Source organism: Schistocerca serialis, unplaced genomic scaffold (genome assembly GCF_023864345.2).
Source record: "Schistocerca serialis cubense isolate TAMUIC-IGC-003099 unplaced genomic scaffold, iqSchSeri2.2 HiC_scaffold_1162, whole genome shotgun sequence".
NCBI lineage: Eukaryota > Metazoa > Arthropoda > Insecta > Orthoptera > Acrididae > Schistocerca > Schistocerca serialis.
Window position 1 is genome coordinate 7,501 of NW_026047362.1, and position 7,500 is coordinate 15,000.

At 53.6% G+C, this 7,500-nt stretch overlaps 1 pseudogene; it reads left to right on the plus strand.

Moving 5' to 3' along the window:
* The window catches only part of LOC126433309 (large subunit ribosomal RNA), an 11,021-nt pseudogene that overhangs the window by 517 nt on the left and 3,004 nt on the right, over nt 1-7,500 (plus strand).

Consider the following 7,500-nt stretch of genomic DNA (forward strand, 5'->3'; position numbering starts at 1 on the left):
GCCCGCGCGGAGCAATCCGCGGCGGGGTCGTGTCCGGTTGCCTTTCCACTCGCCGCGGGGTGGGGCCGTTCCGGTGTGCGGTGGGCCGCACTTCTCCCCTAGTAGGACGTCGCGACCCGCTGGGTGCCGGCCTACGGCCCGGGTGCGCAGCCTGTCCTTCCGCGGGCCTCGGTTCGCGTCTGTTGGGCAGAGCCCCGGTGTCCTGGCTGGCTGCCCGGCGGTATATCTGGAGGAGTCGATTCGCCCCTTTGGGCGCTCGGGCTCCCGGCAAGCGCGCGCGGTTCTTCCCGGATGACGGACCTACCTGGCCCGGCCCCGGACCCGCGCCGCTGTTGGCTCGGGATGCTCTCGGGCGGAATAATCGCTCCCGTCAGCGGCGCTTCAGCTTTGGACAATTTCACGACCCGTCTTGAAACACGGACCAAGGAGTCTAACATGTGCGCGAGTCATTGGGCTGTACGAAACCTAAAGGCGTAATGAAAGTGAAGGTCTCGCCTTGCGCGGGCCGAGGGAGGATGGGGCTTCCCCGCCCTTCACGGGGCGGCGGCCTCCGCACTCCCGGGGCGTCTCGTCCTCATTGCGAGGTGAGGCGCACCTAGAGCGTACACGTTGGGACCCGAAAGATGGTGAACTATGCCTGGCCAGGACGAAGTCAGGGGAAACCCTGATGGAGGTCCGTAGCGATTCTGACGTGCAAATCGATCGTCGGAGCTGGGTATAGGGGCGAAAGACTAATCGAACCATCTAGTAGCTGGTTCCCTCCGAAGTTTCCCTCAGGATAGCTGGTGCTCGTACGAGTCTCATCCGGTAAAGCGAATGATTAGAGGCCTTGGGGCCGAAACGACCTCAACCTATTCTCAAACTTTAAATGGGTGAGATCTCCGGCTTGCTTGATATGCTGAAGCCGCGAGCAAACGACTCGGATCGGAGTGCCAAGTGGGCCACTTTTGGTAAGCAGAACTGGCGCTGTGGGATGAACCAAACGCCGAGTTAAGGCGCCCGAATCGACGCTCATGGGAAACCATGAAAGGCGTTGGTTGCTTAAGACAGCAGGACGGTGGCCATGGAAGTCGGAATCCGCTAAGGAGTGTGTAACAACTCACCTGCCGAAGCAACTAGCCCTGAAAATGGATGGCGCTGAAGCGTCGTGCCTATACTCGGCCGTCAGTCTGGCAGTCATGGCCGGTCCTTGCGGCCGGCCGCGAAGCCCTGACGAGTAGGAGGGTCGCGGCGGTGGGCGCAGAAGGGTCTGGGCGTGAGCCTGCCTGGAGCCGCCGTCGGTGCAGATCTTGGTGGTAGTAGCAAATACTCCAGCGAGGCCCTGGAGGGCTGACGCGGAGAAGGGTTTCGTGTGAACAGCCGTTGCACACGAGTCAGTCGATCCTAAGCCCTAGGAGAAATCCGATGTTGATGGGGGCCGTCATAGCATGATGCACTTTGTGCTGGCCCCCGTTGGGCGAAAGGGAATCCGGTTCCTATTCCGGAACCCGGCAGCGGAACCGATACAAGTCGGGCCCCTCTTTTAGAGATGCTCGTCGGGGTAACCCAAAAGGACCCGGAGACGCCGTCGGGAGATCGGGGAAGAGTTTTCTTTTCTGCATGAGCGTTCGAGTTCCCTGGAATCCTCTAGCAGGGAGATAGGGTTTGGAACGCGAAGAGCACCGCAGTTGCGGCGGTGTCCCGATCTTCCCCTCGGACCTTGAAAATCCGGGAGAGGGCCACGTGGAGGTGTCGCGCCGGTTCGTACCCATATCCGCAGCAGGTCTCCAAGGTGAAGAGCCTCTAGTCGATAGAATAATGTAGGTAAGGGAAGTCGGCAAATTGGATCCGTAACTTCGGGATAAGGATTGGCTCTGAGGATCGGGGCGTGTCGGGCTTGGTCGGGAAGTGGGTCAGCGCTAACGTGCCGGGCCTGGGCGAGGTGAGTGCCGTAGGGGTGCCGGTAAGTGCGGGCGTTTAGCGCGGGCGTGGTCTGCTCTCGCCGTTGGTCGGCCTCGTGCTGGCCGGCGGTGCAGGATGCGCGCGCCTGCGCGGCGTTCGCGCCCCGGTGCTTCAACCTGCGTGCAGGATCCGAGCTCGGTCCCGTGCCTTGGCCTCCCACGGATCTTCCTTGCTGCGAGGCCGCGTCCGCCTTAGCGTGCTCCTCCGGGGGCGCGCGGGTGCGCGGATTCTCTTCGGCCGCCATTCAACGATCAACTCAGAACTGGCACGGACTGGGGGAATCCGACTGTCTAATTAAAACAAAGCATTGCGATGGCCCTAGCGGGTGTTGACGCCCTGTGATTTCCACTACATTGGACTTCATTCGGGCGCCGTCCAGGTATCCCCTTCTGGGTGACTGGTCATTAACCCATCGGGTACACCCGCACAGTAACCGCTTCACGGAGGGGCATAGGTGCGACCGAGACTGGTGCTTCTAACCTTTCTCACTGCACCTGGGACGCAGGTCCTGTGGCTATTGTTTCCGTGGCGGCCGCCCGGTAGGTTTTTGTGGTGCGTTAGGCGACCGGCCCATTTTCATATATCAGTGCCGATAGCCTGCGCCTTCATTTCTGGCGGCCGCCGGGTGTCGTCCCCGGTGACTAGTCCCACACTAGGTGGCGGCGTTGTTCTTTCCGCCGCGTCCCTAGTGTCCCTGCCGCCTGGGGTTCGGGCGTAACACGAAAGTCATCCCACAGGTCCGGCTGGGTAAGCGATCTGGCGGTTCTCGTCGGTGACCACCCTGCTGTGGTACGGTGACACTCACGTCTACTCGTTAACTGGGGTTCCCGGGAGTCGGGTCGCGTGGTTGGTGCTTGTGGGGGGTACCCCGTTCAGTATCCAGCCTCCGTCCAAAGCGATTCCTGCCCAGTGCTCTTTGAATGTCAACGTTGAAGAAATTCAAGCAAGGCGCGGGTAAACGGCGTGAGTTATCTATGACTTCTCTTAATCTAGCCAAATGCCTCGTCATCTAATTAGTGACGCGCATGAATGGATTAACGAGATTCCCGCTGTCCCTATCTACTAGCTGCGGCTGTCTCATGCTGTGTGCCCCGATTTCTGTGGGCTCACGGTTGGAAATAGGCAGCGGGGGAAGGATGCGTCTCGAACATCTTAGCCTCTCCTTCCCAAGTGCCCCTGCCCGCCTTCTCGCGGTGCAGCTGTTAAGCCTTCGGGCGACTGAAGGGCAGGGGTGCGACGGCGTGCTGAACATCTTGTACGCCGGTTCCGGATGCTGCATTTGTCGCGGCGGGATCCTGGCCCAAGTCGGCGAAGGTCACCCGCCTTGCCCCTGGAATTCCGGGGCATGATCCGCCAAGCCGGGGCGTGGTGACATGTCCCCGGTTAGGTTAGATGGGTCCAGACCCCCGAAAGTCTGGGGGACCGGCCCGGCACCTGAGTAGGACCGGGTCTTTAGCCTTCTGGTGGGAACTCGGCCTAGTAGGGGGCGAAGGACGGAGGGTGAATCCGCTCTCCCGGAATGTGGGTGGCATTCGCCGGTAAGGGAGCGGGAGAAAACTTCGATGATGCAGCATTCGAAGAGGACTAGTGCGCTGTTCCCACGGCGCGCTAAACCTAGCAGCTCAGTTGTTGAAAGCTCTTGGTCAAGGGGCGGGACCGGTGAGCGAGCTGCACTTAGCCTCCCCCCATGCCAGAGAGGCCGGTCCGGGGAAAGAGACGGGCCTCCTTTCTTTTCACTCTCATGGCAATATGGCGGAAAATCAAGAGAGTGATCGAGTGCTCGAGGTTGATTCGTCGCTGGATGCGAATATGACTATCGCTGAGCGACACGCGCGTTTTTTAAAATTGTTGGACGGTAGTATCAAGAATGGGAAAATTAGCAATTATGCAATTAACCAGATTAGAGACTGTATTGCGGGGTGGGCAATGGCCCATGCACAATTAGAAGGTAGGTTGCTCGAATTGGAAAAAGAGAATGCACGACTAAGAGATCAACCGGTTGCACAGCGTACATATGCCGCGGTTGCAAGTACCCCAGTGGTGGTTAAGGCGCCGTCGGCGAAAGAAACCATACAGCAGAATCTAAAGAAAACTGTACCAACTGTGTTCATTAAACCCAAGTCGGGCGAGGACATTCGTACGGTCAAGGCTGAATTTGAGAAATGCATTAACCCCAAGAGAGATAAAATTAAAATTAACAATGTTAGGACAGCAAAGAATGTGTTGATCGTTGAAACTGCCTCGCAAGAGGATAGTGACAGGATTTTGAAAAACTCACGATTACTGGAGAAGTTAAAATGTGAACCCCCTCGTAAAAGACGTCCTCTGATGTGTCTTTACGATGTGCCTACATACATGGATGCGGAAAGCTTACTTGACGCTATCTATGTACAAAATTTTGACGTATCCATGACGAGGGAGGAATTTGATGGGCACTTCAAACTGAGATTTAAAGTAGGACCCAGAGATAAATTAACAGTGCATAATGTAGTGGAAGTATCACCTGAGCTTTGGAAGCTTCTTACGAGGATTGGTAGACTTTACGTGGGTTATTCTGCGTTAAACATTAAAGATTACTTGTCGGTACCTAGGTGCACGAAATGCCAAGACTTAAACCACACTAATAAATACTGTGGTGAGGTCCAAGCCGTGTGTGCCCACTGTGGGCAGGCTGGGCATGAAAGGAAGGACTGTGCACAAAGGGATTGTCCACCCATTTGTATACCATGTAAAAAGAGAGGGAAGAAATGCGGAGGTTCTAAGGATTGCCCCACTTATAGAATGTTTTTAGATAGAATCATACAAAGAACCGACTATGGCGACCCTTAAGGTGCCTAAGAAAAAGTCACCCAGTAAGGCTAAAAGAGATGCTGAGCGGGGCAAACTCATTAGTAAAGCTCTTTCCACAGGTTCTCTGGTTGATCTTCAAGATCCTTCCGGGTCTGCGAGTCCTCTGATGGTGGACGTCGGCGTCCAAGCCGAGTTCGAGCCGGAGGAAGCTCTGAGCCGGCTGTCATGCCAGTTATCGGAGCTTGCGGTGGAGGAGTCGACGAATGGTGTAGAAGAGGGTGTGGACACTTCCTGTGTATTAACAGATGGTGGTCGGAACTTGAATAATGTAGACGTTACTAATGTAAACAATGTAGAGATCAATGTAAAAAGTGAAAATAGTAGTAGTGGTGGTTGTGGTAGTGGTAGTAGTAGTGCTGGTAATCTGTACAAGGCTGTTGGGCCCGGTCGTGTATATACAGACTTTGAGGATATGCTGCGGCTCTCGAAATTGGAAGAGCCGGGCCTGTTAACGGTTGCACTGAGGCAACTTGTTCGGAGGGCACATGAATATGGAAAAGACATAACATTCCCAGCACTGGAGGATGTAGATTGTATTCAGTTGGAGGCGGCTAATATCCCCTCAGAAACGGAAAAATTGAAGTTATTGGTGGAACAAGTATACGCACGAAGAGATCGTAAATTTGACCTAGAAAAAGTATTTAAAGAGATGGTCAAAATGTATGGCCGTAATGTTTGTGACTTGTCTAAACCTTGGCCTGCTAGTCGGCTGCACGTTTTTTATCCCCCTGGATAATGGGGAGGTTTAAAATGTTGCAGGTAAATGCCATGCGTAGCCATACGGTTACGCAAGAACTTAGAAAGATTTCAGAGGAAGAGAACCTCGATGTAATAATTATACAAGAACCGGGTTCCTGTGCTGGTCGGGTCCCAGGATTTCCTGCGGTTGCGCAAGTGGCGTTCTCTGGGGAGAATCCCATGAGCGCAATCGTGGTGTTAAACAAGATGATTAAGACAACAATTTTAAATCAGTTCTGCAACGAACATGTAATGGTTGCCCAATTGAACTTGCTGTCACATAATGTATATATTGTTAACATATACTGCCAGTTTAGACAGCATATTACACCGTTTATGGAGCAGTTGATATGGATCCTACGAGCTTTAGAGGGTCACCCTGTAATTGTTTGTATGGATGCGAACGCCAAGTCTCCTATGTGGCACAGTGAGGAATTGGATGATCGAGGCATTGAACTTGAGAATGTGATAATGGAAGCTCATTTAGTAGTGTTGAATCAGCCAGGCAACCCACCTACCTTTTCTGGTAGGGCTGGTGCAATCTCTAATATTGATGTTACTTTAGCAACGCTGCGTGCAGCGCCTCATATAAGTAACTGGTGTGTTGTTTCCAACTTAACTATCAGTGACCATAATTGTATAAAATTTGAGTATGATACCGTGGTCCAGGAGGAGACTGGCGCTTGGGAAGTACGTTATAACTATTTAAGGACGGACTGGGAGCGACTAGCACGCGAATTCCGTCCCCCAGTGCTGGGACCTAACCTTGACTCTGAGGATGTAGAAGAAGCAGTGGAAGCAATTGTTATGGCTATTGACGCCGCTATTGCTGCGGCGGTTCCTCGGGTGGCGAGGTTTGTCCGCAGGCAGTCTACTCCGTGGTCCCCAGAACTGACCGCACTTAAGCGGTCTGTCAGGAGGGCGCGGAGTAATTATCAAAGAAGCTTTGCCCAAGAGGAGAGGGATTTTCATCTACAGATTTATCGTCGCCTTAAAGAAAGATACAAGACATTGTTACAGAGAACTCGAAGGCAGTCATGGGAAACTTTTGTCAAAGATCAGCTGGGAATGGACCCTTGGGGGGTCCCATATAAACTGGTCAGAGAGAAAATTAGATCGCCGACCATGTTATCCACGCTACGCCTGGATGGAGGATATACTACGTCCTGGGAGGAAACCGCAAGAGTCTTGCTGGACACTTTACTCCCGGACGATAGGGAAGACGAAGATACAAACGAGCAACGTGGCATACGTCGGATGATGATGGAGCCATACAATAATGATGTATTTGTCTATCCTTTTTCTGTCGAAGAAGTGGTGGCTGTACTTCGTTCCTTCGCCAAGAAGAAGGCTCCAGGTCCTGATGGCATTCCTTCTGAGATCCTGCAGCATCTGGCACCGCAGCTTGGTCCAGAGTTGGCCAAGATTTACAACACCTGCTTGCAACTACGGGTGTACCCGAGGAAGTGGAAGATCGCAGAAGTGATTATCATTAAAAAAGGTCCTGATAAAGATCCTCAGCTGCCAAAGTCGTACAGACCGATATGTCTCTTGGATGTACTGGGCAAAGCCTTTGAGAAGTTACTTACTGACAGATTGTTAAGTCATCGAGCTCTGCATGGCATGAGCGATCGGCAGTTCGGGTTCCGGAAGGGTCGCTCCACTCAGGATGCGATCAACGAGGTAGCCCGGACTGTCCACACAGCCAGTGCAAAGTATGTCCTGGGGATAATGGTGGATATTTCGGGGGCCTTCGACAACCTGTGGTGGCCGGCTCTCTTCTCTTCTTTGCGAGAGATGGGCTGTCCTTGGCTACTATATGGTTGTTTGGAGGCCTACTGTGATAACAGACTGGCCAGGATCACGGCTCCTGGGACTGTGGTGTCCAAAAGGATCACCCGGGGTTGTCCCCAGGGATCGGTTCTCGGTCCTGTTTTTTGGGACATAAATATGGAGTCTCTGCTTAACACC